The sequence below is a fragment of the Paramormyrops kingsleyae genome, chromosome 8 (assembly GCF_048594095.1).
Source record: "Paramormyrops kingsleyae isolate MSU_618 chromosome 8, PKINGS_0.4, whole genome shotgun sequence".
Taxonomy (NCBI): Eukaryota; Metazoa; Chordata; class Actinopteri; order Osteoglossiformes; family Mormyridae; genus Paramormyrops; species Paramormyrops kingsleyae.
The window spans coordinates 23,099,723-23,108,125 of NC_132804.1; positions in this window are offsets into that span (position 1 = coordinate 23,099,723).

Below are 8,403 nucleotides of genomic sequence, written 5' to 3' on the forward strand. Positions count from 1 at the left end.
AGGAAGCGTAACCCAGCAGTGATTAACAGCACATTATAATCCCGCCCACTGCTGGTTTTGAAGCCTCATTTCTCCCATTGAGCAGAAGTTTATATGATTTGTAGCATCAGCCAAATGTTTTATTGTTGCAATTAAGGCTCGATGGATTCCTACATCCTGGGGAGGGGGAGGGGTGGGGGGCAAGCTAGCAAAACAAAACTTTTGAAAAGTGGTTGTTAGAAGTTTGCGTGTTTAAGCCAGGTCTGAGGCCGCTGCCCATTAACTGCTGCAAAAAGCAAGAATCTGGCAGGCGGTTTTGTTCTGGATGATCGGACAGACAGCAGCAAACCCGGGGGAGGCCAGGGTGGAATTTGACAGCGACGTACCGCACGTCTCCGCCCGTTCCAGCTCAAATTTGCAGAAACTGTCAGGCATGAACTTACCGAGCTGAGCTCCACGCCAGCCCATAAGTAGGAGAGACAGTCTTGATGCCTGACTGTTTCTGTGAGGAACGGCATGTGGGGTCACGTTAAACCTGCCGAAAGCCTACAGCCGAGAGAGAAATATACATTCACTGTAATGGAAGCCAAACATTGGTAATGTGATGTAACATTACGAAAGAGTACATTTTAATTCGCTGTGCACATGTACGGATTTGCTTGAAACCCTTATCTCCTGTTCCGGGGGATTAAAAGAGATAAGCTTTCGCATCCCCACAAAAGTCGAGCTGAAACAATAGACACTTTCTGCAGGCTGTGTAAAGCATCTTGATTAGACACTTTTCTTCCTTCTGAGTCACCATCTGAAGGTTACTCCGAGTCCAGATTGTCAGGCGTCCAAGTCCCCAGTGCATGAGGCACGTTAGTGTGTTGGCCATGCATCTGCTGTCCTATAAATATTCTCTAACGTGTCCAAGTCATTTGTTAGCATCACAGGGAAAAAAAAAGCCCCAAAACTCATTGCACTTACATGTTGTTCGTGATACGCACACTGACCCCTTATTGTGTATGTGTGTATCTTTATATATAGAGGCTGTACCTTGAGCTGGCCTGGCTTCAATGGCAGACCTCTGTGCCTTTGAACAGGGTGTTATTATTTTCCCACATCTGGCGGCTCCTTCGGTGACAAAGGCTGTAATAGCTGTTACATCACATGTGGCGGTGGGGGGGGGAGGTGTGTTGGGACCGTCACTTGTGAAGAAAGATCATCCTCATTTGGCTGTGGGCGAAGGCTCTCTGAAACAGACCATCTTGTTTCTTAGTTAATGCTTAGTTATTCCAAGAGAGTTACGAGTTCTGCCCAGTTAAAAAGCTTAGCTTACTACTGGAGGTTTTCAGGTTACAGTTCTCAGTATGACCCCCCCCGCCCGCTCCTGAAGCGTGAACCGAAATCCTTCTGATGATCATACTTCCTATACTTGCTATCATACTTCCTGCTTTGGTAGGGATCACGCAAAGTGACTGAAGACAGACTATGGCCGGATGCGGTCGTCGTGGGCAACCTGTTGAAGGCACCAACCAGAGCTGGCTTTCGTACCAGAAGCTTGGCAAACGGGCCCCCGCCGGCAGCGAAGGCGTGCAATACTCCTTGCCGAGTCACCCTCCTGGCGAGGCTTCCACCCCCTAGTGTCTGCCTCCTGCGACAAACCATTTCCACCAAGCTTGCAAGCTACCTTCTCATGGCAGGAGTCCGCAGGAGTCCAGACCTGCTGCCAGGAGCAATCTCGTTTGAATCGAGTCACATTAGAAGCCTGTCTAGAGCCAGCTTGCCTTAATTCTGCAGTCGTCTTCATTTCCACGTCCACATCCTGTGTAATTATACACGGCTCACAGACCAGAATGTCACTAATTATTCATGTGTCACATATCCTCTGAAAAGTCTCATACAGAAGCTCCATTCTCGCTTTCAGGATGCCTTGTCTATGCAGCCCCCTGCTTTTCCCCTTTCATGTGCGGCCGAACACGCGTGAGATAAAGGACGGCCCTGCCATTCTTCATTACTCCCCAACAAGCGTGACAGATTAGGCACCCCTTTCTTTTTTTTCTTCTCTTGCCGTGGCTCGAATTTATCCTGTCCAATCTTTGGGAGTAATTAGTGAGTCCAGCCGCTCGTCACAGATAAGGCAGCTCCTTTCTCTCCTCGGGCTCGGACCGCGCGTGGTCCTCATTAAGACGATTAATCGCTCCGCCGAAGAGCGCGCGGGGTTTGGCGGCGGCGGCGCTACCTTAATTACAGCCGCGCCTTTCAAGCCCCCTCGTTTATTTCAAAACGGCGCCATCCATCTCTTGTGCACGAGAAGGAGGATCCGCTGCCCTACCCAGACCTTCACCCCTCCCTCCGCCCCCATCGATAATGTCGCCCTCTAGATTTGATGAGAAATTTTTTTTTTCTTTGCTGAAAAGTCAGATAGGATTTGCAAAAAAGGGAGGTTCGTCTGCATCGCTGGCCCGTCTGTCTATATATCTTCTTTAATTTCCAGATGAACGTCTGCTTGGGTCGCAGATGAAACGCTCTGGCAATTTGAAAAAATTGCCCTGATTTTTTATGCTTATAACATTAACTGAAATTTGTAGTGGATGTTATTTTAAAGTATGACAAGATTTTTAGAGACCATTACTGCAATAATTCAGTGTAACTGCATTGCCGGTTCCCGGTAAAGAGCAAGCTCACTCCTCTCCATATCGATGTGATGGACCCCAGTGGGCCATGAGTGTTGCAGAGTGTTAAATGTTCAACATTATCCCACTATTCCAAGCAGAGAATCCAATATTGTACCATGTAATTTGTCTTTTCCATATTCATTTCAGATTCAGATTTCTTTTATTGATATTTTTAGTGTATTTGCATAAAAGAAATGCTGTTCCCCCAGACCAAATTGTGCCATAATGAAGAAATATCACAATAGATAGATAGATAGATAGATAGATAGATAGATAGATAGATCTTGTCTCCGTCTCACCCTGCCTTGGTCTCGGTAATGACTTGGTGGTCTTGACTACATCTTTATATCATTGTTGGGATTGGGGTTTCGCCCATAGAAATGAAAGGATGGTCCCCACAAAGATTACAGTTCTGTAACTGTACAAAGAGTACAGTTCTGTGTGTGTGTATGTGTGTCATCCGTGCCTATATGCATATATCATGTGCTTCAGTATTTCATGATGCAGCTTAAAATTCTTGGATTTAATATGTATATGTCAGAACATAATCTAAGACAGTATTTTCCAAGAAACCTTCTCTCAGCGACCTCTTAACTCAGAATCCCATTCTTGCCAGTGCACATAAAGCTATCCACTAGTCACGTGTTAGAGGTTCAGCAGTACACCGATGCAATTTATCTCAATACTTCCTCTTGCCACATGAACAAGCTGAGAAAATAATATTCTTCATCAGGCTATTAACTATTATGAAGTGTATTGACAAGAGGAATGGGAAGATGTATGAACCGTCAATACCAGAAGGTGTACGGAGATCTGAGGCATCATTAGAACTACAGCCAACTGGACAGCACGGGTATGCAGGATATCCTGGGTTTGCACACTGCTCGCGTTGAAGCCCCCCCCCCCCCCAAATATAAAGCTGGGAAATTGACCTAGAGGGTACACTTCAACCTTCATTCTGCAAAAACAGACCCCAGATTCTTAGACAAAATTGAGACTAAATAATGAATATGTAGTCCTAAATTCTGAGAATTTTTGAAGCGTTTCCTGTTGTGGTTCAGGTATCGTAAAAACAGTGCTGATAATGACCCAAATTCCTGTTACCGAAGAACTAAAGATACAAATACAGGCGCAGACATAACAATACGAATGTGATTCTTAAACACAAACTCAAATTAGCTCTAGTTTAAACACTGGTGGATATTTGCAAGAAGCTGCGGCGGAGTAATTGGTTTTCCCCGCTGGTTTGTTTTGCGATGTTTCTCAACACCTCGTGGGAATGAACTGGAGAAATCAAAGTGGACGCTAGTCATTAACATGGACTTAAGTGAATCGCAGCACACGCTCCAGGGGGACCAGTGGGGATCAAAGATGTGACTCCGTGAAAGCAGCTTCACTTAATTGAAAGAATATTAATTAAACTCAAACGTTATCATTTTGCGTCCTCGTTTCTTCATATCAAACACATTTTAATCTATCTGCTATGGACAAAGTGAGGTTTTGAAGAATCTCTTGTTCCTGGAGACACCACGATTCTTCCTGGAACACCAACGAGACTACATTATTTTACATAATTTTATTTCTTTGCACATATTTATCGATTGTTTCGTGTTTTGTACATATTGTTAAATGTCACATGTCTTGTCCTGTCTTGTGTTTTGTTTGCACTGTTCTGGGAGCTGCTGTCCCAGTCTCGTTGTACTGTCACGTACAATAACAATAAAGAATTGGATCTTGAATCACATGATGCTGTAATTTCAATCCTCGCATCATTTCCTGTACCTTGCTTTTCAACTTTGTCTGACCATCAAGAATAACGACTTTTGACCCATCAGGTCTCGCCAGCCTTCCTACCATCTGACATCGTATTTACATCTGGAAAAGCCTTGTATCTATACAATATGCCTTCAAAGGATTAGAGGAAAGGCTAGTATTGACATCTATCATTCTGTCCATCCATCATCCAACCAATGGTTGAGAATGGGCTAATGAGATTATGTGTTCAATAAAGTCCAGGCCTATGACCTGGCCTATGAAAAATACAGTATATTTATTTATATATACAAGCATGTATCAGTTCAATAATCACGTATACAGTGTAGGATCACAGTGACCTATTAGGAAACACAGGGCACAAGGCAGGAGACACCCTGACCAGAATGCCAGGCCATCAAATAAATATTTTATTTATTTAGATGGTTTTATCAAAGCGACATACATTTCTTGAGAAAGCAGGATAAACAAATCTGGAGAAATTGCAGGTTAAGGGACTTTGGAGACACTGATTAGCCTAAAAAAGTGATTCTATTCTTGTTTAGCCTAAGGACCCACATTTTTCCTTAGTTGTTAAGAGTGTACTCATGATAGGCAATCCGTAGTGTGCCCAAACATGTTCGACCGCCTAAAGTCTAGCTGAGCACGCGACACACGTGACGTTAATGATGCTACTGGTGAACGCATGTGCACATGAATACTTTACATGAACTGAACCCAGAAGGAAAGGATCAGGTAGGCTGTACAGATCAGGTGCATTTCACAACCATTGCAGCAAAGGGATCACTTTGGTTTATGACAGAGATGCCGTGTTTGCTGGAAATTTGGGTTGACAAGAGTATCGGGGAACTGCTGTATGCAACACAAATAACTCCAAAGATATTTGCTAAAATACAGGACTATCCTATATGCGCAGCACGAAAATGAAAAACACCGCATTGCATACCCAATAAATCTATACGAGGGCTTATGTGTATTTGCGGCAAAGATGACTCCAAAATAAGCCACAAAACAGGGATAATACGCATGAACTGTGCTGTGTAGTAGCGCTTTCCTCCCATTTTCTTCAACACAAAAAGTTGCATGGTGATGACAGAAGCGTGCTCAGGCCTGGAATGTTGAGCGCAATGTGAGCGCAGACCAGCGGGGGAGTGGGGAGGAGGGACAATCGTGCTTGGACACAGTACAAGGCAACTGGGCCAAGTGTGAATGCACGCCATAAGTCACAATCCAAACAAGTTGTTAACTGCGGGTGGGGGGGGGGGGGCTGGTGCTGATATTTTTTAACCACTGACTCCACAATCCCTGAAACTGAGCCCATGACACACTTTTGGCTCCCGACTTACCAAATGGGAAACCCTGGTCAAAAATTCTAGAATGCATCCTAAAGTACAGCATGGGTAGGACATGAAAAGACCACTGACAGAGCACAGATGGGATTCGATTGGCCACCTGTGAAGGTGTGAGGCGAGAGTGTTACCCCAGGAGCTATGGGCACGCCCCTCCCCTGCCTTCTATAGGAGTAAAGGCATCTAGAACCTGAATGAACCAGCCTGATGCATTCTGCAAGCCATGCAACTTTCCAGTTATTCAGCCAAACCTTAGAAGACCCCAATCATCTGATTGAGCCTTTATTAAGCTTCGACTGTCACAGTTGTGTCATCTTGCTGCATTTTTCATGCTCACTTTCATGCATGCTCCGGGGAAAAGCTGATTTAGTGTAAGTGATACAGTTCTTATGTGTAAAGATTTAGCTGATATAATCAGGGCATTTTAGGACCGTGTAGGTCGCTGCTTTATGCGTAGTTGGGTTGAGCTATACATGTGGTTTGATCTTCACTGAATAAAACTGTAAAACAAAGTGGCTTGGTTACAATCCAGGCTTTTAACTGCAGTTTTGTCGATTTGGATTAAGGGCCCGAACACCAGTTATAATTTTTAAACACTCAGCGAAATTCAAAAAGGCTATTGCAAGCATTTTGATTTTATCAATCGCAGTTCGGAAAAAATAAAGTATTTATAGTATTTCATCTGGCAAATCATGCGGCATATTCTGCTCATTATCATTAAAACAAAACCAAAGCTTTTACGAAAACAATCAGATCCTCTATCTTTAAACATCAATCATTTTAACAATTTTGACAACCTTTGAAAATTGTTATGATGTGTACTCCATTGAGAAAATAAAGCAATATAGTCATATCAAATTTTCACATATAAATGGAAATTAATGTATTCTTGGAACTGGAAATGGAACAAAATATTACATCTAAATTATTGGTAATTTAATATTTTTTCAGATGCCAGACAGAGCAGAAGAATGGCTTTCTGGAGGTGACACTTAATGTAACTGAACTAATAATGCCTAACATTTAATACAGTGAAAAAATATAATGCATAACTATTTCATAGTGTGTCTGGTTATCTCACATTCTTATTGTTCATATATTTTTTTTAATTTATCTCCACTCTCACTCATGCAATCAATAAGATAGAGACTAAACAATAAGAAACACCCTGTTCCCCTATGCAAAATGACTGCATCGGAATTAATTAACATGACTCAAGGTGGATGGGCTCATCTGCTTTGTCCTCATCCCGCGTCTCTGCCAGCAGGCAACTTGCCGTCTTCAAATTTCATTGACCGCTGTCATATTGATCAGATCAATAGAAAAACAGGGAGCATTGAGGAAACAAAAATTGAAATAAAGCAAACAGACCACTCACATTAATGATGTCATTGGTGGAAGAGGATTACGCTGTGGCACATGTCTATTTTGTAGCTGGTTTTACAGTTGATGAGATTGGACTGGGTTTCTTATGCAGCAATTTTAAATGAAAAAGCAAATAGTATGCCTGTAATTTAAAAAAAAGTATTAGATTGTCATGAGGCCAAATTAAAGGTGTTGCTTTAAATGGTTTGTGAAGCAATGCAGTGTGAATTGATTCGTGAAGGGCTTCTGGGAGAATGCAACCTTTTACTTGAACGCAGTGTTGGACATTTTTTTAATTTGTGTTACACTACTGTAGATACTCTCACCTTGTATGCAGGGGTACTGTAAAGGAAGGGGAGTTAGAAAGATTCCAGGGGCTCTAAAATATTTGGAACTTAACTGGATTGGGGGCCCAAAATCTCTAGTGGCATCCCTGCTTGCCCTTAACCCCCCGCCCCAGGGACGCTGCACGCTGTGCTGTGACCCCCAAGCCTGCTCTGACCTGTATGTGCGTCTCACAGCAAGAGGGGGTGGGCAATAAGAGAATTCCCCTGAATAAAGTATCACTACTACAGTGGTTTCAAACCTTTTTTGGCCTGTGACCCCATTTTGACATCACAGATTTCTGGCTACCCCATAGACATTTTTTTTTCTAGAATTAGTTTTTGATCATGTTTGTTATACCGTGTTATTAGTGCACAAAGTCACATTTTATTTTTGCTGATCACATGTACAGTTAGGCGAGCTTGTCTTCACAAGGCTGAAGGTGATCACGATCGTTTTATCTGAACCAGTGGCGGGCCGAGACTTTTATTTAAGGGGGGGCCAAAGGGTGAGCAAGGGTTTCTCAGAGGGGTCCATATAAATATGATAGATGAAGGAAAAAATATTTTTCTCATACACACTCATAATAAACAATGAGTTTGTAAATGTTTGTTGAATAAACACAAGAAACATTTACAAAATCATAAACACCAATCATAAAGACCAAGCCTAATCTAATTAATTAAATTAATTAATCTAGTCAGCTAATTAAGCCCTCATTACAGTATCGTGAAGTTGATTCAAAGCTTTAATATGACATGCATAGCCTGCTTACATGCAGTAGAAAACTAATGACTGGTTCTCCACATATACACTTACCACACAGACTTCAAGCAAGGGCTAGCTTTGCTAAAATAATAAAACAATACTATTATCCAGCAGGTGCACTAAAACATGCATACGTACAAAGACGATCTATATCAGCACGAGCAGGGCTCGTGGCTAATTTAAAC